The 25,532-nt window shown below is 41.9% G+C and overlaps 1 protein-coding gene across 2 annotated transcripts in view; it reads right to left on the bottom strand.

Annotated features, from left to right (window-relative positions):
- SYNE3 (spectrin repeat containing nuclear envelope family member 3) overlaps window positions 1-14,539 on the bottom strand; it is a 62,067-nt gene extending 47,528 nt beyond the window's left edge. The window contains exon 1 of one of the 2 annotated variants that reach the window (XM_075192731.1): window positions 14,316-14,539. The gene's annotated coding sequence lies outside the window, so the exon portion shown is untranslated. The remainder of the gene's footprint in view (window positions 1-14,315) is intronic. The other variant, XM_075192732.1, reaches the window with a different exon arrangement.
- Between the last annotated feature and the right edge of the window lie 10,993 nt (window positions 14,540-25,532).

Genomic DNA, 25,532 nt, shown 5'->3' with positions numbered 1-25,532 from the left:
ATCTCAGCTGCTCCAGAATATCTGTCAATCTCGGAGTCCCGCTGAGTATAGTAATGTCACTGAGCGGGACTGGTCTGGTCCTCACAGGGGTCCACAGCAGCTGCAGGTTTTACTGTCAGAAGACGTGTCCTCACACACAACTGTCAGATCCAGGGCTGCCTTCCAAGTGGCCCGTCAGTCACCAGGCACTAGACCAGACTGTCCCATGGGTCACAAACACTGTTGCAAGCATCTTACGCTTAATTCCAAAGTGTCTGTGTGCATCACAATTACTCCTCAGTTAATGATTATTACATTTGATATTTTGATGGATCTTCTAAAGCTCATGATGATGAAGATGATGATCAGGAAATGTTTTCGACAGGACTAAGACGGACCTTTATTGCAGAAAGTACAAACTGAGTACTGTGGCCCCATTGGCTAAGATGAACACTTGAATAGCAGCCCGGTTGGCTCCCAGATCTAGATGCCTAATCCTCTACTCTCTCTCCAGGGCTACTTACTCATATGTCACAGCTCCTGGTCTCAATAGGTTGAGCGATCCACCCCAAGAGACAATGGAGCATTAAGGAGCTTGATTTAGGAGCCGAGACCGGCTACTTGACAAGATCTCTCCGTAGTCGTTGTAAGCATGCACAGGGCACAATGCAATATATCAGGGATCAGGGAACTTTTAACCCAAAATATATTTAGATACGCCGACGTTACCCCCTTGATTTGAAAGGAAGGAAATCATATATTATTAATTATTGGAATTCAAAATTTTATTGAATCTATTCAAAATTTCTTTGAAAGCTTCACCTTCAAAACTTCAGGTTTTGGAGAAATGATGTTGCTTGATATTTGATACGAGAGCATCAAAATTGGGGTATTTTGATGTTAGAGCAATTTGGATACAGTCTTCAGCGTCCAATCGATTTCTCTGCTTTGTTTTTATGTTCGTTAGAGTGGAAAATCCTTGTTCGCAAAGGTAGGTGGTTGCAAAAGGCAGCAACTCTTTGACCTCCTCCTCATGTGCAATTTTGATGCCTTTGCAGCTGTTGACATCCAAAAATATGACAGATCTGCTTTGTTTTTAAATGCAATACATGCTTCATTATTGCATTGGAGCTCAAGAAGCTTCTCTGCCAACCCTTGAGGCTCTTCTGGTACAACAACAATTTCACATTTAAAGGGGTCTACAATCCAACTAACAGCATGTGATCGGCAGCATTACCCCCAGGAATTTCATTTTTACCCAATTTGGGGTAATTTACCCCTGTTCCCTGACCACTGCAATATATAAATACAATGGGAATACAGAACCTGGTTGTGTGTTCACTTAATGCAAATATAACAAGAAATAAGCAACTACTAGTTTGGAATTATGCAGCTAAAGAATTGCTGTTCCTCAGACCCTCACAATAGACACAGCTTTGAGTGGACGGATATGGAACCAGTCTGCCTCATGCTACCAGTTCTGTGGATGTTCTATAAACACAGGTCTCAATTCACTGCACTGTGTTTGTATCACATTCTGTAATCCTTAAAAAAAAACAAATATATCTCTAAACTCTGATACTTTGCTTATAAAAAATAATCACACGAGAAACACAAGATCTACACATTATACAAAGAGGCCACTATGATTTACTATACAGTTCTTTGTCACTTTTAATTTTGGGCAGAACATCCTTGAATCCCCTCTATTGATAAGAGATCAAGTGAGGACTCTGTGTATTTTATTCTGTTACAATTTTTAACGTACATGTAGTATTTCCTGTCCCGGCTCCTGGCAACACAAAAGGACTATACATCAACAGGCACATTGAATACTACCAAAATTTCGAATGCAAAAAAGTCAAATTCTAGAAGGCCATCAATTTAATCCTTTCTAAATCCCAGCTGCGTTGTGCTGTCATCCACAGAAGGATTCCTCCCAATGGTTCAGATTTTGAAGGGACAAAAGGGTCGGGGCTTAACAGGAAAGTGGCTGCTGTTTTAACCAAATTTGTCCATTTGTGGGCAGGCACCAAGGGTCCCCCTAGATCGGAGGATGGGGATAGCGCAGCCAAGTGAGATTTTGTAATTCATCTCACATAATTCTACCCAAAACGAAATTTTTGGATTTAAAATGGATTTAGCCATCAATTCAGTTATGTTATGTTGTTTACTAGTTATAACTAAGGTTACAATTTCTTGTAGGAAAGTCATAAAGACCATTTTATATCCTCTTAGTGAAAACACACATATTTGGGGTAGAGAAGATTCAGGAGCCGCTCAGGTACATAAAGAACACAGTGAATAGAAAAATGCATTAACAGCTACAGGAAATATTAAGTTAGGGGCAGCACGGCGGCTTAGTGGTTAGCACTTCTGACTCACAGCACTGAGTTCAATTCCCGTCCATGGCCTTATCTGCATGGAGTTTGTATGTTCTCCCTGTGTTTGCATTGGGTTTCCTCCGGGTGCTCCGGTTTCCTCCCAAAAACATACTAGTAGGTTAATTAGCACCTAAGGATCTAGCTTAATATTCTACTACAGTATTATTAAGCTCCTGGTTTATGATCTGATATTGAGTAGATGGCTTTAAAGCCCAAGACGAGAACAGTGACTGATTATAATCAAATTGGATTAATTTATCGGTTTCAAAACTGTGCCAGTGCACCAAAGGGCCAGATCTCATCCAATTACAAGTGGGACTCATTAAAAATAAAAAAAATTACTTAAATAAGCAAACCCCCCCCCCCCCCACCCTACAAGACTGGGCCCCACCTGTCGGTAACAATACAAAATAATACATTATATGGCTACCAGGGATCAGGAATGTGCGTGCCTCTAAATATTACCCTTAAGGAAAGTTTTTCCACAGTGAGATGAATACAGTTTAATGTGACCGCTCAGCCGTGTACAGTAACAACTGTGTCATTTTTCTTTCATTGGTTCTGAGATATTTTTAACATAAACAATAATTTTTCACACTGCTCTGCTCCGAGGCTAAGCTAGCGCCATTTCTTATGACAGAATCAATTAACGTCTTAGTCTAATCAGAGGGATTACAAAGGCTTATTGTGTTATGTAGGTGAGATCAGACAGCTCCTGGCGTGTGAGACTGGTTAACACCAATTGTGTCACATCTTAGAAAAGAACTGTATGGAAGACAGACAATAACCGGTAATAACACAATAACTGGTATCCACAACTCCTCAGACAACAGTATTCAAGTAATGTCACAGTATTAAACTGGACCTGTCATCTGCATGACTCTGGTGTTTTCAAACAATAAAATAAGCATTTGCCTGAATTAACTCCTAGAAACCAACAACATTTTGTAATGTAAGTCCTAGCAACCAGTGGTATTGTTATGTAAACCATAGCAACCAACGGTATTATATAATGGTATCCCTAGCAACCAACAGCATTCTGCTAAGTAACCCATAGCAACCAATAACATTCTGTTATATAACCCATTGCAACCAACAGCATGCTGTAATGTAACCCATAGCAACCAATGGCATTCTGTAATGCAACCCATAGTAACCAATGGCATTCTGTTATGCAACCCATAGTAACCAACAGCATTCTGTAATGAAACTTATAGCAATCAAAGGCATTCTGTTATGTAACCCATAGCAGCCAATGGCATTCTGTAATGTAACCCTTAGCGACCAACGGCATTTTGTAATGTAACACATTGCACCCAATGGCATTCTGTAATGTAACCCATATCAACCAACGGCATTGTGTAATGTAACCATTGCAATCAAAGGCATTCTATTATGTAACCCATAGCAACTAAAGGCATTCTATTATGTAACCCATAGCAACCAATGGCATTCTGTAATGTAACCCATATCAACCAACGGCATTCTGTAATGTAACCCATAGCAACCAATGGCATTCTGTTATGTAACCCATAGCAACCAACAGCATTCTGGTATGTAACCCATAGCAACCAACAGCATTCTGTAATGTAACCCTGATCATAAAACTACAGGACCATAGCACAATTTGGCCACAAGTAGGTGGCCAAAATAGACAACACCTGCCATTCGGGCAATGGGCTGAGTAGCTGGTTCTTATGTTCGAGTTCGTTTCCCATCCATGGCCTTATCTGTGTGGAGTTTGTATGTTCTCCCCGTGTTTGCGTGGGTTTCCTTCAGGTGCTCCGGTTTCCTCCCACACTCCAAAAACATACTAGTATGTTAATTGGCTGCTATTAAATTGACCCTACTCTGTATGTGTGTCTGTGTGTGTGTGTGTGTGTGTATGTGTGGGATTTAGACTGTAAGCCCCAATGGGGCAGGGACTGATGTGAATGAGTTCTCTGTACAGCGCTGCGGAATTAGGGGCGCTATATAAATAAATGATGATGATGATGTGACGACTTTAAGTCACATTATTATTGGGAATCAGTCTTATTCTGAGACCAGACACTGTTATATTGGGCCAGTTGCCCTATGTTGCTGCTGATATTGTAGCGTGTGTGACCATCTTTACAAACTGCATTTTATCCAACACACAGAATGCATCCTGTCAATTCACTTGGCACTAGTGACATTATTTCGGCATTGTTACTTCAATCCACAAAATGTAAAGTGGATTAGGCACAGTTACAGAGTGGATGGATTACTTTGAATATAATTTGATAGTTTTAATTTTTGCTCTTCAGTGTGAGGTACAGACAGCTCCAGACCTGATTTCTGTACATTAAAAATCTGGCTACACACAATCCACATTATTTACACATGTGGGCCAAATCTGAATGATACATCTGTTCCTAGTGGGTACCAGTCGGACAATTACCGCAGTCACGGTTATCATCTTTCCACATTTACCATTCTTGACATCCGTCATCTGATATCTCCCAATCAGACACGTTTCAGTATTTTTGCGGGGAACCCATAGACAATGCAATTTGTGGCCAATTAAGTCTAAAATTTCTGTTTACTGGGGCCTCCTAGAGCGGATCGATAATAAACCAACACACCGACCAAGGGGTATATTTACTTAACTGCGGGTTTGAAAAAGTGGAGATGTTGCCTATAGCAACCAATCAGATTCTAGCTGTCATTTTTTAGAATGTACTAAATAATTGATAACTAGAATCTGATTGGTTGCTATAGACAACATCTCCACTTTTCAAACCTGCAGCTTGATAAAATTACCTCCAGGGATTTGTATTTTGCTATCAGTGTGAGAATACCTTATGGCAATGTTATTGTTTTCACTGATTGAAGCCATAAAGAGAAGAGTATGTTTGCTGTAGTAGAAACTTATTTATTCATAACAATTTAATTGAAGGCATCAGCAGCTCTGCTTCAAATCTGTTAGAACAATGTGAAGGTACATTTAGATGTTAAGTCACAAAATTACATTTAAGTCTTCTCATAAATGGACGCCCAGCATTGTATCATAATTTTCAGTACAGTGTTATCATTCTTCAATGGATAAATACAAATCATCTTCAATATTTACATATTAGTGTCACACATGCAAATACCCTCCCTCGCCCCACACACAAGTCCCTGTGCACAAGAACTATATATACAGAATTACACACATCTGACAATAATAGCTACTTGCTATGATAATAGTTTTGCTCATTCCCATCCCAACCATAAAACAAGCTTCCGTTTTTTTCCCCCCTCTTAGAATAACATGAATACACATGATAAACAAGCAAAGGAGGTGTGGTCAAAATGTTGGAAAACCAGAATAGCAATTGTTTTATTTTTTTCCAGACAGTCTTTTAATAGTCTTAGTGAAGCCGGAATGAAAGAAGAATGCAAGAATTCCGTAACCACTTCAGTACAATTATTCATCCAGTGAAAAACAGGACAGTATAAACACACGTTGTTCAAGAACTTCTTATGAATTTTTATTGGAGAGATTGGACAGGAGGTTTGCTTTAAGCAATGTTCTCCCCAGCAGCTATTTCCTGGGTGCTCCACCCGTCTGTCTTTATTTGCCACCCGGCTCTCGGAGCCGGGTGGCAAATAACAGTCCTATTAGAATAAACCATTGTTTCTCCTGTTTTAACAGGCACTATAGCTATAAGTGTGTGTTAGACCAGTCCTGGAAGGTGCGGACAATAACCTCCAACACTTTTTAATATTATTGCAAAGTAATACAACTTCCCCACCCGGCTCCTCTTAATGCTACCCGGCTGGCAAAATTGTCTAGGGCGAACACTGCTTTAATGATATCAAACAGGTTTATCCACCACGTCCTCTGTCACCAGGGAAGAACTCTTGTCCTCTAGATGAGCCACCTCTTTAGCCTCCTCAACGGAGAACCTGCCAGCCTAATCCACAAGAATCGGAAGCCCGTCCACAGTTGTTTCATTCATTGCTTGCATAGCAGCTTTTGCATGGTCTGAGCTTTCAAATGTAGCAAAGCCATATCCACTCGGCTTCTTTGTCTGACTATCTTTAACAATCAACGCCTGTAAGATCTTTCCAAATTTGCTGAACGATAAAGAGCTTTCCTTCATTTGAAGACATGGGGGCCTATTTATTAAACCTCATTTTCACGTCAATTCCCCGAAAAGAATAAACGCCAATTAAAGTATTTGTCTAATCTATCAACAGTGCATCGCAGCAGATATCATAGATATCTGCTGCTTTGCACTTTTGTTTCCGTAATACATAGAGGTCCCCATAGATGTCTATGGGGACTGCTATGTACCGCAATTTAACAATGAATGGAAATGCTTTTACACATACGGTAATGTACGTCAGCTGAGGCTGCCGTACATTACCGTTCCTGCTATTTTTCAGCACTGTTCAGCTCTGCTCCGAAGAGCAGAGCTTTACAGCGCATATGTGGAGGGATCACATGATCCCTCCGTCACGCAGCGCAAGTGTGGAGGGATCACATGATCCCCCCATCACACAGCGCAAGTGTGGAGGGATCACATGATCCCTCCCTGTCACACAGCGCATGTGTGGAGGGATCACATGATCCCTCCCCGTCACACTCCGCTCTCTGCAACACTAAAGACAGCGGACTCAGTCAAGGATAGCAATTTAAATACTCCTCAATAATCGTAAACTGATTTTACACATGCCTGTCATTAAGTATTTCAAGCATGTCGCTTGTAAAACATTGTTATGATAAGTAACGGCTGGGGAATGTTTTTATGTTACTGAGTCAAACTATTACAACAATGTAGTAAAAACATTTAACGTGAGAAAAATATTTTTCTTTTGTTATAACAAGTCCCAACAAAGCAAAAAACAACAGTACTTGTCTGGCATTGGAAAAACAAAACAAACATAAAAACATAAAATAAACCAGAAAAGCAATATTTTTACAGAACAATTAAGCAAATGACTCCAAGAATTACACCCTGGCAGTTAGGGAGTTCCTCTGGCATTTCGGCTATTGTAAAAGATGGCAAAAACAGTAGATGAAATACCAAACCTCCAACGACAACCCACATTTAAATTAAAGCCATAACCCAACCCCAAACAACGAAACACTGCAGAACGCCAGCTTTTTGTTTTCAGAGTGTCTTAAAGGGACAGTACAGCAATGTCATTACAGAACTAATTACACAGTGAAATAAAAACAAGGTTTCATATACTTTCCAATATGTTTTAATGCTATGCAGTATTTGCAAAACGAAATTTCTCAGACGTCCTATTTTTTTTCCCATTATGTCTTTAACAGCAAATGTCAGCTAGAATCTGATTGGTTGCTATGGGCAACAACCCCCCTTTTCCTTTTTAGAAAGTTTGCTAAATCTACCCCTTTGTGCATTTTTTTTAAATGTTGCTGCTGTGATATCAGGTCTCACCAGTTTTAGTCTGTGTTTATTTACAATTTGCATTTCAGCAGTGAGTGCGTGACAGTGCACAGCCATTTCGTTTTCTATTTGTGCGTAAATAACTTTCCGTACACAGCCCTGGTTCAGACAATGCTCTCGTTCCCAGGAAGCTGGTGACTCAGACTGACAGGTGCTTCCTATATGACTAATTAATAAGTCTGATGGACAATAGATAATAAATACTCCCGTCATCAGGGCAGACACAAGTGGAGAGTGTGTGATCAGATATGACACAGCTAGGTGTTATCTGTTTTATATAACAATAAAGTCAGATTACGCAGGAACACTACGCTGTGTTTCTGTAGTATTAGAATAGGAATCTTAATAGCTATTCTATGCGGATCCAAGAATAAGCACATTTCAGGAGACACACACACAAGGAATCAGGGAAAAACGCAAGATTTGTAGAGGGGGGTTTTCACACCACGCTGCCAGTGGGCGTGACCAGCATGCATGGGGGCGTGGCTATAATTGTAGACAGTGCTTGGCTGCTCTCCAACTCTTCCTATCCCCATAATATACATGGGCAATGCTGCATGCACTACTGTTAGGTGCATGCAGCTCTCCCTTTTCAAGCAGAGCCGTGTGAAGCGGGGGCAGGGTCCAGCCACCTCAATTATACAGTGCCCCAGGCTTGAAGGGGGGTTTCCAGGCACTAGGACCCCCTACCCTCGGTTTGCCTATGGGAATATATGGGGAAAATCTTTATTAATCTTTGATACTTGAAAACAATTAACTAAGTATATCGGTATTGTACAACTGCGTGTACTTGAGGGTTTTAATGCAATGTATTTGATTCTACAGTGAGCCTACCAGCTGAAATGTAATTTTCGGTCTCATTTGAGCCCTGAAACACAAATAAAGTTACAGAGAATCAATTAAGGGGAAAACAAATTAAAAGTTTCTATGAGTTAAGGGGGTAGTCCCAAAGTGGTAATGGGTTGGAATTTTAAGTGTCGTGTACGCTATCCCCACCATGCGCATTTACAGGCGTAGGCTCAAACCAACAACGCTCATTCTAGATCTATTTCCTGGGACCAATGATGGAACTGACCACATATATCTAGAAACGCACTAATCAGATGACACATTTTTGGGGGGCTTTGCATTTTTTTGCGTTCAACGTAAGCTCTCACGAGCAGGAACCTCTCTCCTAACGCAATAATGTAATTCTTCGGGTTTTAATGACGTAATTATGTAAATTTGTTGTTTGTGCTTATATAACTTTGTCTCTTTTGTACTTATGTTATTTTGTTGTATGTTCCAACCCACCACGTACGGCGCTGCGGAACCTTTGTGGCACCTTATAAATAAAAGATAATAATAATAATTCTTGTCAAACAGCGACACAAGATAAGGTGACTTCCTATAAATGATAAATGTTAGAGAATGATACAAAGTTATTTCCTTCTTGCGTGGCTCCAGGGCTCTTCGTTGGCTGTGGGTGCTTTGTCGAACCTGTTTTTAGAGAGTGTGTCAGTCTCTGTGCTTCAACAATCACATTTATTATCTTGTCAGATACTTTACTTGTACTCTGTTTTCATGCAAATGCTCATCCTCCCCCTGGGGGTTTCACACACCTCACTGCTAGAAGTCTCCAATGTCTAAAGCTGGGTATACACTACACGGTTTTCGTCCAATAATCGGCTGAATCAGGCGACATACGACCGCTCGTTCAAAAGTCGGGTCAGTGTGTGCAGTGACACGATGGTCGAAAGTCTGCCCAAGTGGACGATTGTGGCCTCATTTGGTTGGTCGTACCATTAAATATTTTCGTTCCAATCTCGTTTCCGCTGTGTAGTGTGTATAAACTTCCGACCGATCCACAACAGTGAGTATGAAATTACAGTCATTGCTCACGACAACATGGCTGTAAAAAGTTGCTAAAGAGACGTCCGCTCTTCCCTTTATCGTCCTAAACAAGGCTAGTGTGTATGCAGTCCATGGACCGAGCGTTCGGATCATCGATCGCATGTAAAATCGCTCAGCATAAAAAGTTGGTTGAAATTTCTGAAGTGTGTACCCAGCTTAAGCTATTATCCACCAGCAAGAATTTCTCTGGCATCCAGCTGCCCAGACACCTCCGTGCCAACCATTGTTCCTGGCTTAAATTCCTATCTGGCGTTCAGAGCATGAGACCACGGACTATCACTTTCATATTCAGTGACAAATCTTAAAATTAACTACTTCAATCCTGGAAAGGTCTAACTGTATTAATATTTTTTTTTTGTTTTATTAATATTTAAACACCAATAAGGATACTGTCAAATGTACCCATTTTTTTGGCCCAGTGATAAAATGTTGGCAACCAATCAGGTCCCCCTATCAAAACAAGCATATTGGTTCATTCCAAAGCATCATTGGCTGCGGGAATAAAGGATCTTTGTTTAACTGAATTATTTTTTTTTTTATTTTTTTTTTAATTTGCAATTTATTTACACCAGAATGACTGCTCCATTGTATGGCGTTACCAGAACCCTGAGAGAGGAAACCGCCCATCTAGAATATAAAACATAAAAAACGTTCTCCCTGCTGAATTAGAAGATAGCACTTCTTCATGATTAATAGATCCTATGCAAGTCTGACAAGAATGGAACACACAACATCTAAGTGTTATGGGTGTTATATGTACTACATTCATTAAATCATGATTTTCCATATCAATGAGGTCTTACAAATGACTAGTGTTATACCAGCTGCTGGTGAAAGGGTCAAATGAAAGATTTAAAAGCAATTTTATCATTTGTGTTTTGTTCAGGTTGCACTAATGAATGTTTGCATAATCACACTGGACAAAACCATGTTAAAATTCAAGGGATGCAAATTAGTTTATTATTTTGCACATAAGATAAATACTTGCTGTTTTCTCATGTAACACACAAATACTTAATAGATTATTTGTACACACTGAAATATAAAGTTGATCTAGGACATGCCCTACCCCAACTATAAATCTGTCCACACATTTTAAATTTACTTCCCCCTCCAATACAACATGGTTTTGCCAAGTTTCAAAGTTACTTATTTTTTTTTTTGCTTTACTTTCCTCAGTGAATCAGGCCCCCTGTCTCTAGTTAATTGGCCCCTTTTTTCAGGTTTGGGTTGGCCCAGTACCGACAAAACAAAATTGTGTTATTGGGACTTTTGCAGGTTAAACTGAAATTTGGAAGTAAAGACTTTGATAACTTGCGGATCACATAAAAGGACGTCGTCTGAGATTCTCACGTTTTTGCAATATGTGGTAATAGACAATTAATCGACCAGCGCAGCTCTGTAACTGTAAAAGCAGCTGGTATCTCAAGAAGGCGCATTTAGCAGACGCAGGCTTGTGGAGGTGCCGTTGCAAGGCCTACAGGTATGTGAGCTATCCCGATTGTTACGAAATGACGGCAGGTTAATCTGTGACTGGCAGGCAAATTGGTCACTGGGTCAGATCTAAGTATAGATTAACCTGCTGCTTGGTATTATCAATGCATTATGTTGGTGCTTTTAGATCACAATAATAGAGATGACACCTGGAGTCCATTTGTGCTCCCAGATCATCTGTTTTCCGTTTGCAAAAGTACTGATCTGTTTATAGTGGGCAGCACGGTGGCTCAGTGGTTAGCACTTCTGCCTCACAGCGCTCGGGTCATGAGTTTAATTCCCGACCATGGCCTTATCTGTGTGGAGTTTGTATGTTCTCCCTGTGTTTGCGTGAGTTTCCTCCGGGTGCTCCGGTTTCCTCCCACACTCCAAAAAAAAACACATTAGTAAGTTAATTGGCTGCTATCAGAAATTGACCCTAGGCTCTCTCTCTCTGTGTATATTAGGGAATTTAGACTGTAAGCTCCAATGGGGCTGGGACTGATGTGAATGAGTTCTCTGTACAGCGCTGCGAAATGAGTGGCGCTATATAAATAAATGGTGATGATGATGATGATAGTGGATCTCACCCTTCCAGTCCTGATCAACATTGTGCAGCCAACATGCTCATCTAATGCCCTTTAGTTAGATAGTAATGTTCTCTATGTGGGAGCACATTATAGTGAATCTAGTGTGTATCCGGTGCGCAGGTCCACAGATACATCACATCCATTGGAGCAGAGAGCCGAGCGGCCTATAATATCTACAACACTGAACCAGCGATGGATCACCAAACTGGTAAGAACAAATGAAGAGTAAAGGGCCAGCACATTGGGGTGGGAAGGTCGTAGTTTGGCCGTTAATAGTCTAGCTGACGATAAAGAGCAGATACAGTTAGTATATTAACCAAAACAACAACAGGTGCCAATGGTTTAGCGCAGATATAAATCTGTGTGTAATCTCAAGAAAAGATTCCGTACAACTGTAAGAAGTCTTCTTGGCCAAACGTGAAACGATTCTGCTTCTCGACCCAGCGTAACATGATCAATGGGACAGAGATTTGGGCTTGGACAGACTCCCACTTGGCCTTTTAGAGTAGTTGGAAGATGTCGAAACACACAGGCCTACAACAGTCATCCAAATTTATAGGAATGACGAAAATCACCCAAAGGATTTCATCCTAGATCAATATCAATCATCGGGTTTGGTTTGGAGTCACCTGCCCCCCTTGTAACCTAGTGATATTGGATCAAATTGCTGCCTACCCATACCTCCCAACATTTAACCAGACAAAATCAGGTCAAAATAAGCCAGAAACATAATACTAAATCATTGGACTGAGAAAACGACTAATTACAAGTGAGGAAACTCGAGACCGCTGTAACAATGATCAAGTACCAAAGGACAATTATATTTAACAACATAATAAATGAGAATTATTTTAATAGTGTGTTACTGTGATGTAAAGAAGGAGGAGCAGCCAGGAACTCAGTTCCTGCATAAATTCGGAGACAGGAACAGAGCACGCCCATTACAGCCATCTAACGGACAGATGAAATAAACGCAAATGGAAAATGTAGCCTAACAATAAACTAAAAACCAGTGAAACACCTGCGCAATTCAGTTTGCTGTGACTCCATCTCTAGGACCCAATTATAAATATCTTGTGCGTAGAACAAAAAAATTGTTTTAGACAGACACAGGGTGGTTCACAAAATTGTAACTTGATCATCTAGCGCTTATTTTCTATATAAAAAGAAAGTTTTATAACTGTTAATAAAGTAGAATAACTTTTATGGTACTTAACACTACACTCCTCTAGCAAAGAACAGATTATAGTTTCAAAGTAAATGTATTAGAAAAATTAATTATTCATCCTTAACATGATTTCGGGTTGTGATCTTTAAATTTAGTCTTTGGAATTTGTTTCCACAAGAATTTCTAAAATATTGTTCCAATGTAATGTATTTGTTCTTTGCAGACTACATATAGTAGACGAGGGTCCGACATGGTTCTCCAAAGATTTTTTTAGTCCCTGAAATGTCAATTTTTGATATCACATATTTTAAATAACATTTGGCCAATAAATATGAATTTATTATACTTATATGACACTCTTTATGAGTAACCAGTGAGAATAAATGTCCTGTACACATTACATGTGGCCGATGCTTGCTCAGACTTTGAACAAATCACTTATCCCCCACATTGTGCCAACAAATTAGACTGCAAGCTCTGCAGAACAAAACACTGTATGTTGTGCATTTGGTCTACAACACATAAACAACAATTACTGACTCTATGCTCAGGAATGCTGTTATTGTGCCTGAAGCATGGCAGACCCCCCCTGCTCAGTATGTAGGGGGCGTTAGCAGACAGCTGAATTTTTCCACACTGCCACAAAGACACAATACTCCTGCTGTCGCCAACTTACAATTACACACGAGTCATTCAGTCCAGATACTTTTGCAACTTCACCACGACCTAAATACCTCAAAAACTTTGTCCCAAAGATACCCCAAGTGACAGGAAAAGACACATAACCTAGTGTGACACTGATGGCAGGGTGGCAGAATTAAATATTAAAATGCACTGAAATATTAAAGAATGCAGCAATAGGTAAGGTGATGTAGTATATCCTGTGCAGTGACAGGGGATGAGTCTCATGTTAATGCACAAAGAGGGAGCGGGACACAAGCCTAAGAGGTTCTGCAGCAGATGCTACTGCAATTAAGCCAAGGAAATTATTTATTTGCACCATCAGATCTGCCACATACAAAACGAAAGTGTTCTCTCTCCTTAAAGCTTGATATACAGAGTGATCATATAAATGTGCGTATCTTACACATCACAGCAACAAGTAACACAGAATCTGCCCAGTATACCAGCCCCATACTCCCAGCACAACAGCTCCAGTATACCCAGTATACCAGCCTCATATACCCAGTATACCCAGTATACCAGCCTCATATACCCAGTATACCAGCCTCATATACCCAGCACACCAGCTCCAGTATTCCCAGTAAACCAGTATAACAATCCAGTACAGTAACAATACTATCCCATACAGCCAGAAACCAGCAACCACATTGCTCCAGTGACCCCACTAACACCCCCCCAGCCCGGCTCGGGTCACCCTCAAGTACACGGGACATACCTGGGGCTGCTGGGCTCCGGGCTCGGTGCAGCAGGGACCGGATTTGAAAAGCTGTAGAGACAGGAACCTCCCGTCTTCCTGACACTGAGCGGGGACTGGAGGCGGTGACTGCAGCTATATAAGGTCAGGAGCCGGCCGGCCCTGCAGCGCGTTATACAGACCCGGAGCAGGAGGCAGCGGTCACCCTGCAGCTGGCAGCGCACTGTACTTGCATTGGCAGCGCACTGTGTCACTCACCGGCTTCCCCCCATATCCTCGCCTGTCTCTGCCCTCTGTCAGTAAACTTGAACTGTGCCCTGCAGCCTGGACACCGTTTCCAGTCCTGCACTGAAGACCTTGTTTGTTTTTGGGTTTTTTTTTTTTTTTTTTGGGGGGGGGGGGGGGGTTTTGGGGGGGGGGGGTAATTGGGTAATTGTAACAGGGACAGGGGAGGAAAAGGTGTGAGAGTGCCAGGGGAGGAGGTGGTGCAGGAAGAGGGGTGAAAGTGCCAAGGGAGGAGGTGGCGCAGGGGGAGGGATGAGAGTGCCAGGAGAGGAGGTGGTGGAGGGAGAGGGGTGAAAGTGCCAGGGGAGGAGGTGGTGCAGAGAGAGGGGTGAAAGTGCCAGGGGAGGAGGCGGTGCAGGGAGAGGGGTGAGAGTGCCAGGGGAGGAGGTGGAGCAGGGAGAGGGGTGAGAGTGCCAGGGGAGGAGGTGGTGCAGAGAGAGGGGTGAAAGTGCCAGGGGAGGAGGCGGTGCAGGGAGAGGGGTGAGAGTGCCAGGGGAGGAGGTGGTGCAGAGAGAGGGGTGAAAGTGCCAGGGGAGGAGGCGGTGCAGGGAGAGGGGTGAGAGTGCCAGGGGAGGAGGTGGAGCAGGGAGAGGGGTGAGAGTGCCAGGGGAGGAGGTGGTGCAGAGAGAGGGGTGAGAGTGCCAGGGGAGGAGGCAGTGCAGGGAGAGAGGTGAGAGTGCCAGGGGATGAGGTGGTGCAGGAAGAGGGGTGAAAGTGCCAAGGGAGGAGGTGGCGCAGGGAGAGGGATGAGAGTGCCAGGAGAGGAGGTGGTGGAGGGAGAGGGGTGAGAGTGCCAGGGGAGGAGGTGGTGCAGAGAGAGGGGTGAAAGTGCCAGGGGAGGAGGCGGTGCAGGGAGAGGGGTGAAAGTGCCAGGGGAGGAGGTGGAGCAGGGAGAGGGGTGAGAGTGCCAGGGGAGGAGGTGGTGCAAAGAGAGGGGTGAGAGTGCCAGGGGAGGAGGCAGTGCAGGGAGAGAGGTGAGAGTGCCAGGGGAGGAGGGGGAGCAGGGAGAGGGGTGAAAGTGACAGGGGAGGAGGCGGTGCAGGGAGAGGGGTGAGAGTGCCAGGGGAGGAGGTGGAGCAGGGAGAGGGGTGAAAGTGACAGGGGAGGAGGTGGAGCAGGGAGAAGGGTGAGAGTGCCAGGGGAGGAGGTGGAGCAGGGAGAGGGATGAGAGTGCCAGGGGAGGAGATGGTGCAGGAAGAGGGGTGAGAGTGCCAGGTGAGGAGGTGGCGCAGGGAGAGGGATGAGAGTGCCAGGAGAGGAGGTGGTGGTGCAGGGAGAGGGGTGAGAGTGCCAGGGGAGGAGGTGGAGCAGGGAGAGGGGTGAGAGTGCCAGGGGAGGAGGTTGAGCAGGGAGAGGGGTGAGAGTGCCAGGGGAGGAGGTGGTGCAGGGAGGGGGGTGAGAGTACCAGGGGAGGAGGTGGTGCAGGAAGGGGGGTGAGAGTGCCAGGGGAGGAGGTGGAGCAGGGAGAGGGGTGAGAGTGCCAGGGGAGGAGGTGGTGCAGGGAGAAGGGTGAGAGTTTAAATGCCAGGGCTGATTTTTAGCCCCATCCGGCCCAGGTCACCTGGGGCACATTATAGGGTCACTCTGCAACTGGGGGAGCATTATAGGGTCACTCTGCAACTGGGGGAGCATTATAGGGTCACTCTGGCACTTGGGGCGGATTATGGAGTCACTCTGCCATTGGGGGAGCATTATAGGGTCACCCTGGAGCTGGCAGCACACTGTGCATGCACAGTGGGACCTGGGGCACATTATATGGTCACCCTGCAACAGGGGGAGCATTATAGGGTCACCCTGGATCTGGAGGAGCATTATAGTCATTCTGGGACTGTGGTAACAATGTACAAACACCCTGGTACTAGAAGCAGATTATAGACACACCCTGCAGCTAGGGTCACATAATAGGAACATTAGGGTTCTGGGTTTGAGGGGTGGATTACAGAGACAATATGGGGCTGGGGTGCAGTTTATAGATACCTGGGAACTTGGGACACAATCTATAGACACCAGAGACTTGGGCTGCACTAAAGGTATAATCCAGAATTTATGATCCTGCACCAATATACCAGGGGCCTGGGGGCACAGTATAGCGATACCAGGGGCACCAGGGGCGGTGGGGCGAGGTGTAGACAAGCAGGGACGCAACTATTGCTATGTATACTATATGTTATATTTATTGAGATTGTCTATACCTAGAATATTTTTGGGGGTGAAAGGTAAAGTAAGATGCCTTTCAAAATCCTGCATAAGCCCGTGATCTGTTTCATTAGTGAGATAAATATCTGCTCTAATTACCGCTGACTCTCTGTCAGAATTTACCTAAACTCAATGATAATAATAATCCTGTTTCTACTTTGCCCACTTTTTCTAATTGCAGTAACTGGTGTTGAATTATTCAATGTTAAAGTTGTTTTAAACACCACATTGGAAATTTAACATGGGTTATGGCAACTGGAAAATAAGTGACGGAAAAAAGCAGAATATTATTACGTAGTAAATTGGGGCCGTAACTAGGGCTGCGGGAGAGGGGCGACTGCTTAGGGCGCTACGCCAAAGGGGGGCGCAGTGTATGAATATTTTAGGTTAATTTGGTTAAAATTGAGGTCTAGGATGTCTTTGCTTCTCGCCCCAGGCACTAAAATTTTAAGTTACAGCTCTGCCGTGTTGTAAACGCAACATGTCCTAAACATGTTAGTAGCTTGGCGTGCACCGTGTGGGCAGTTTTGCTTTCATTTTTTATTTTGGGTCTATGTTAGTGTAATATGTTGTTTCTGCCCCTAGGGGGAGTGCATTTTATTTGGCTTGAAGGAGTTCTCCTCAAAAATGAATGCAACCCTACATTCTGGGAAGGGAGGTGTAATGTAGAGGCTTAACTACTATCTTGGGTTAATCACCTGGTGTAGCTCAATCTCTTCCACCTAAAGATCCTGTGGATTAATCTGTCAGACATATGTTCCTGCACACACAGGTTTCATAACAGTAAAACAGGTGTAATACAGTTCATATAGTGAAGGTACATCTGATGGAAAGAATGTGTGCCAAGTCATCTTTGTTGGATAAATAAATGTTTTATTTATTTACAGTCTCTCTCTGTTTGCAGCGTCTTGTCCTTGATTCACACACTTGTAATTTCAAACCCCTTGTATTGCGGAAATAATCATATTATTACAACGGTGCTAGTACTGTGTAGCTTTAAACGCTTGGATGAAGAGCTGACACTCTTTTGTGTTTTGGAATTATCACTCTACCTTGCTTCCCTATTCTTCAGATTAGCTTTGGTATCCGATTCTTTATCTCTCTTGGGTCACCCTCTACCCCCGTTAGGGAACACATAAATGCAGGCTCACAGTTTCTTGGGTGTCTCTCTGTGTAAACACCCTCGCTGATCAGGTTAGTGCCATCCTGATCTGAGGTCGCTCTAAGTTCTAGACCTCTCGGGGTTAAGTTTGATCTCTGTCATTTCACGGGTGTCTATCTTTCTCTGTAGGACATCTCATAACTCAAGCACCCTCTAACACCCAAAGCCCAAACTCCAACAGAAACTTGGACAGAATTGACTTTGGACTTGAGTTGGGCTCTCAGGCTCTCTCAAAACACAGGTCACTTTTGGAACAGCTTCATGGGGTGTCACATTAATAAATACTACTTTCCAATTCCAATAATCAATTTTTTATTTTTTTTTACATTCATTTAATTCTTACCCAGCTGTGGTCTCCAGCATGGATTGGGGTCTAGGAATCACCAGGAATTAGTGACCTCTTAAGCCAACGAGTGCCTCAGTGCCATCACTGGTTCTTAGTGAAATGCTGCATTCTCAGCCTACAAAACAACTTTCTCTAGGGTGTGGGTAACAGAGAAAACTTTAAATTATAAAACAGGGCCAGAGGTCACGTCCTGCATTCATTGTGCACAGAGGGCCCAGGGAAGAATGGTCACGTTGTTTGTAGACTTGGGGCTAGATTTACTAAGCTGCGGGTTTGAAAAAGTGGGGATGTTGCCTATAGCAACCAATCAGATTCTAGCTATCATTTTGTAGAAGGTACTAAATAAATGAAAGCTAGAATCTGATTGGTTGCTATAGGCAACATCCCCACTTTTTCAAACCCGCAGCTTAGTAAATCTAGCCCTTGGGTGACTTCTAATTAAAATATAATGCAAGTTGGACATCAGGTCTGTTGGTTTTCATGCAGACACAAGAAGGGATTTTTCATTTGCTCAGATTTTCTGCATCTCGCTGCAGCTTTCCGATAGACACCAGGCTGTGATACTTATCCCTGGAATTAAGAGGCTGTCGCCCTGTGCACATTGATCCAACCGAGATGCATCAGTGCTGTAAAAAGCCCATGTCTGCTAAGCCGTGTTCATCCACTTTAGGAACAGGTTTGATGTTGTTTGAGGACTTCTTCAAGCTCTGTAAATCTTAAAATAAATAAATAATGAGGACTATTAAATTGACCAGTTTTTCCCACACAAATATCATATCTTGATAATGAAAATGGCAGGGAACTTTTAGTAATCATATTATCATTCCTCTCTGGAAAGAACAAGTTCACCTTAATAGTTCCCCACTACCTTACATGTACGCCCATTCAATAAATCGGAGGTCCCTTCTTTGTGAAGGCCAGTCCTCTAGAAATAACTCGGCAATAAACACAGACACTCTCCCCATGCACAGCACTAAGATTAGACACTACTGTGCTACAAGACATTCCAGCAGAAGTCTTTTATATAGAGTTGCTTGTTTAACTCTTTAATGCTTGCATGCTCCACCTTAGGAATGAGGCTCAGCGACCGCACCTATTACACGTCTACCAGAAAGCCGTCAGAGGGGTCTTTTCTTGTTTCTCCTGACTGACAGCCTGGAATGGGCAGTAATGTCCCCCACTATATAGTGTAACATTACAGAATCCTGACAAGTCAAAGGGTTCCGGAACAGCTAATTGGAACTGAGGATCAAACCCCTCTGTTATGTGTAAGTGTGCACCCAGATAACAGAGGTATCTTACATCCATCAATCTAGCAGAAAATAATACTACTCCATCCTACAAAAAGAATGACTTCCTCGTACACAGATAAATAGTAAATGACTTGGGCAATACGTGGATTTTGTACATTGTAGGAGTTTAAATTTAGAGTAATGACCTGTACTCCAAGTTCCAAAAATAAATTGGTTAGTTATTGTAATGTTAATGTCTTCAATATTTAAAAGGGTTCAGAAGTTAAAGTAATTACCAACCCAACCCCTTTCATTACCGAGACATGTAAACTACCAGGTACGGATACAAATATATATGTTATTATATATATTAACAGCTCCCAGAGTGAGGGAGTTAATTACACCAGAGCTAATTACTCTTATGTTAACCCATGTCTCTATTTGGCATGAGTAATACACTACTGAAATCTATGGGTCAATAGTATCCAACTTTGGTCAGAAGATAGACAATATACATATATTTTTTTTTTACTGGGGAACCCCTTCATCATCATATATTTATATAGCGCCACTGATTCCGCAGCGCTGTACAGAGAACTCATTCACATCAGTCCCTGCCCCATTGGAGCTTACAGGCTAAATTCCCTAACATGCACACAGAGAGAGAGAGACTAGGGTCAATTTTGATAGCAGCCAATTGACCTACTAGTATGTTTTTGGAGTGTGGGAGGAAACCGGAGCCCCAGGAGGAAACCCACGCAAACATGGGGAGAACATACAAACTCCACACAGGTATGGCCTTTAAATCATTTGGTATAGCTGACTGCAGCTCCAGTGTGTCTTTAAAAGAGCCTTGTGCAGAAGCAAAGTCTCACCTTGAGGCTGGTTTAGTCATACTTACCAACTTTCTAAAGTTGGCTTCCGGGAGCCTGCCGGGGGAGGTGGTCGTGATGGGGGGGGGGGGGGGAGGGGGCTCCAAAAATGGTGTCATTTTGGACACACCCCCATGACGTTACAGCAGGGGGCAGGGCCAAATGCCACGATTCCCGGTGAATCGCAGTGTTTTGGACCTAATTCTGCCCACTTCACTAGGAAGTTGGCAGATGCGGGAGATTGCCACACTCTCAGGGGGGTTCGTGAGACTCTCGCAAAATGCGGGAGTCTCACAGACATTCCGGGAGAGTTGGCAAGTATGGGTTTAGTAAGCAAGGGGTGCAAATGCAAACTTTTTTTGCATGCAGGGCAAATTCTGCACACACATAGAGACTGATTCTAAGCCGAGAGAAAATAGGGTGTAATTTATGCTTAAAAAAAAAAAAAAAAAAAAAAAAAAAGAGAGCACCCATCAGCTTCAGAGATGAATTTACAATCTGCCAATCAGAAGCAGATAGATTGTGCTGGGGACCGTAATCTGTATTTGCAACTGGCTTCTAGCAGGTGGAAAAGATACAGCTCCTGCCAGACATATATGCATCTCTGTGCCAATTTGTTTTAACCGAACGAGAACACATCTTTACTGTACTCGGTTGAGATGTCCCTTCCGTTTTAAACTGCATTTTAGAGACGGGCGAGGTCTCATCTCCCTGAAAACTCTAAATCAGGTTATGCATATTAAATTTTATCAGCTGCAGCTCAAAACAATTTTTCAAGGTTTAAATGTTGTACCCAGTAGCTGGATTTGCTAGTAGAGGGGTTTCTTCTGACTACACGTGGGCCAAAGCATGTGCCCACTGCACGCTCTCAGCAGACAGTAGGTGGGTGTGGGGGCTTTAGATGAGGAAAGGGGGGGGGGGGGTCTTGGCATTGCTGAGCCCCCCTCCTGCACTCCTATTAGTTATTTGTTTTGTAGAGTGCAGCAGATGGTTTCAGTAGTGTAAGAATAATATTGTAGTACACAGAGAGGGGAAGGGACAATGAGAGCTCAGGCTTGTTAAAGCATATGTGTATTTACAATTTTTTTTTTTAAAACAAACCAACATATGTCCCAGCTCCGAACAATTAAAGCGTAAGAGTGACGAACGGGACATCCGAGTGCGATAACCATCCGTAGCAGATGTCTCCCCTCTTATCCGACACGCTGACTTAACAGTCTGGCGCTGGGTTCTACAGACATCTCTTAATGCAAAAAGACATCCATATGTCTAACGTTATCGATCAAGGACCAACAACAATATGCTTGCTGTGATTACATTCATGCAAAGATATTTAAACATTAAATATGAGAAGCTCCTTGGCTCATCAATAACATTCATTGTTATTATTTAGTGTTTGTTTATATAGTGCCAACATATTCCATAGTGTTATACAATCTAGGCTATCAATTGTCACACAGCTATTATTTTCTTGAATGTACTATATACATAACTAGAATCTGATTAGTCGCTAAGGCAACACCTCCACTTTTCCTTTTTAGAATGTTTGATAAATCTACCCCTATTGTGTGTTTGGGAATTGCATTCCAATGACATAATGTAACACAGAAAACTGGCAGATTGTGGACTAGACGGTGAGTTTACAGAGCCAACTACTGTATCTTTACTAACAGGTTCTAATCCATTTTTATCTCACCACATCAAAGAGTGCCAATGACCAGAGCAAAGTTTCCTTGTATGAATATTGCACAAAATTACTGATAAGAGGTTGCTCCTGTTTGTTAATCCTTTATTAGGAAGTCACTACTATGTTCTTAAATGAACACATAAATTGACAAGTGCACCAATCTCTAAATATTAGTGTTAAGAAGATTATTTAGATAAACATATGGAACATACAGCACATGTAGGAAATGTTTTGATACATTCAATTTAAATAAACAAACACTGGATTCTCTGCACTCACCAAATACATTATTAAGGCTTCTGTATTACACATGTCATTTCACACTATGCTCCACTAGTTTAGGAGTATAGTTCATGGTCTGGCTGAGTTGTATAGAGGGGACTTTTTCAATTGACCAAAAAAAAAACAAAGATATTTACAGGACTATGGGCCTGATTCATTAAGGATCTTAAATGGAGAGGTATCTTATTTCAGTCTCCTGGACAAAACCATGGTACAATGCAAGGGGTGCAAATAGTATTCTGTTTTGCACATAAGTTAAATACTGACTGTTTTTTTTCATGTAGCACACAAATATCAACTCAGTGTACAAATAAGCTATCAAGTATTTGTGTGCTACATGAAAAAACAGGCAGTATTTAACTTATGTGCAAAACAGAATACTAATTGCACCCCTTGCATTGTAACATGGTTTTGTCCAGGAGACTGAAATAAGAAGTTTCTCAAGTTAAGATCCTTAATGAATAAGGCCCTTGGCTCTATAACATGGGTGATGTGTAGGAGACAGCTGTATGTAAAGAATTAATTTAACATTTTGGAAGCCATGCTGTAAGCCGTATTGGTCAGTGAAGGTGGACATTTGTGAACATCACTAAGGCCACATACACACAGATGGTTTTCTGGCTTTTAACCTATTTTCCTTTTGCTGGAGTATAAAATATCACAATCTGAAAAAATGCTACCCGTACACAATGCAAAAAACAAAACACGTCTGTGTAAATTTTAGAAACAATGGTCTCTAATGTCACCCGTTTATATGTATTTTGTAAAGCTCAAATATAAAAATGCATTAAAAGAAAAAGCTACCAGTGTGTATGAGGCCAGATCCATTCAACAATGGAATAAGGCAGGATTGAGGATAAAGGTTCGGATGGCGCTCTGTATAATGACAGCTTGTATGGTCAGCAGTGAATATTTTAGCATGTTATTTTATTACATATTAATGGTTTTCTGGATATGTTGGATCATCAGAAGTGATTCCCCCAGGGTTCACCCGACTTACACTAAACCACAGTACTTATTACCACACAGCTCTTAGCATAATCCCTTTTAATGTAGACATGAGCCAGGAACACAAAGCTTGTTAGTACGAGTGGAGATCCAACACATTTACCAGCCAAAGAACAGACTGCACATAAGAATCAGTCGTTCCCAAGTAACCCACTATTATCCCATGTCCATAAGCTCTTTGTCCCCATCTGATCCTCCTGTATTTTCCCTCTGGGGCAATATGTCATCTATAATAAATATCTTTATAACAGGTGAATGAGTACGTCAGTGTATTAATTACCATGTTAATAGCCATCTCTGGTTTTTTTTTTTTATATTCTTATTATTTCTTTAATTGGAGGAGCATTTGCTTAACACTCATCAGCCAGGGAGAGCGGTCAAGCAGGGCAATAACTTGATTGGTTGATCTGGTTTATGTAAATAAGGGCAGATTACTGATTGAAGGCGGGGCTAGGTGCACACAAAATGCCAACATTCCGATGTCAGTAAGACAGGAAATATTATTACATTGATGACCCTCCTTAAGGACAACTGTGGCATCTAACATTTAAAAATAGTCACCAGCATAAATCAACAGAGACTGAAATCTGTACATATCATATTATACATATATCATAGATGGGCTGAAACACAAGGTTTACTATGGAATAAAAATGCAAAAGCTCCATTAGAGTTCAGCTTGTGTAACAAAGGTCACTATTTAACACAGTCCTTACAATTTTCATGATACCAGCCTACAGGCAGGGAAGGCTGGCCTGGGACAATATATGGCATGTGGTTAGCCTTCGTGGTTTTTAGTTCCTAGAATAAGTTCATCTGTATCTTGAACGTGCAATTCTCTCCAACCCCCCCTCCCTAGACTTGACAACTTGGTGCATCAATAGGCTAGTAAGCAACAGGCGAACAGATCCATCAGTACATTACCTTGGGTTCATTCTCAATAAATCTGCATTAATTCAGCCGACTGTATTTTCCACAATGAAAACAAAAAGTAACATCAAATTATTGTCAGATAATCACTAACAGCCACATTAAAAATTAAATCTTGTGGCTTAGGAGTGAGGGGGTATAACTGCATCTGTACAGAACACATGTAAACAAGACAGCAAATTAATAATATATATATATATTTTTTTAAATCAAACCTTTTACATGACATTGGCATAAACGCCTCTCTTCTTTAATATTTGTTATACAGCGCCACCTAGGAGTGACATCTAGCAAGACTAGACTATTTCCTATTTTTTTTTTTTTACTTTTCAGACATCGTTTATCTCAGTAATTACTGTAGTCATAAATCATGGTTACATGGACTTGCTTTAACATAAGCAGCTGTCCTTCACAAAAACAGACAGCAGCGTGAGAAAATCAAAGAGCGATTGTCTACGCAGATCTCTACTTTTTATAGAGATTAATCTGTTTGGACATATGTAGGGCAATGTACAACTTATAATATCCACGGAGAAGGATGTATTTAAATAACGTTACATCCGGTGTGATAATTATTGTTAATATTTAGAAGGTTCTAAGCGTACACAGTAATTTTAGGAAAGACTGACTGCTACCTAGTGGACTTTATTACTCTGTGGTCCATGCCAGCATTCGCTGGGAACACTTGTTTCTTTGCCATGTTAAAGCGAATATATAATTTTCGAAAAGCCAAATCAGACGATGTTTCCTAAGCCAGACACTTTTGATTGGGAGACTCAATAGCTGCTCAGATGGTTTTATTTTGCACAGTTCACACGGTTTAAAATTATTTCTGATCAGAGGTCGTCAGAGAGGCTTCCCCTGATTTTGTTGTTTAATAAAATACGGAAGAGAAGAATTGCAAGATGTCTTATTTTGATTTTAAGTAAACAAAAATGGTTAACCTTTTGTGTGGGTCTATTAATTTCTTTCGATTTTAGCTGTTGTGGAACTAGCAGGAACTGACAGCCATGGGAATATCACAATTATTTCAAAGGTTTACCCTGAGATACAGCAGGATTTGCTGTTTCTACACCGAAGACTACTTGTTATATCTAAGGGCAACACATTACTATTAACCTTCATTTATAATTATATTATTTGTAGCACCCTATAATGAAAGCTTTAAAAGAACATACATCTACATAAGTGTTCTGCTCTTAATAAAGACTCATATTGTAAGACTTCTGCTCAGAGAG

The sequence above is a fragment of the Mixophyes fleayi genome, chromosome 12 (assembly GCF_038048845.1).
Source record: "Mixophyes fleayi isolate aMixFle1 chromosome 12, aMixFle1.hap1, whole genome shotgun sequence".
In the NCBI taxonomy this organism is placed as follows: domain Eukaryota; kingdom Metazoa; phylum Chordata; class Amphibia; order Anura; family Limnodynastidae; genus Mixophyes; species Mixophyes fleayi.
This window is presented reverse-complemented; position numbering and strand designations above follow the sequence as displayed.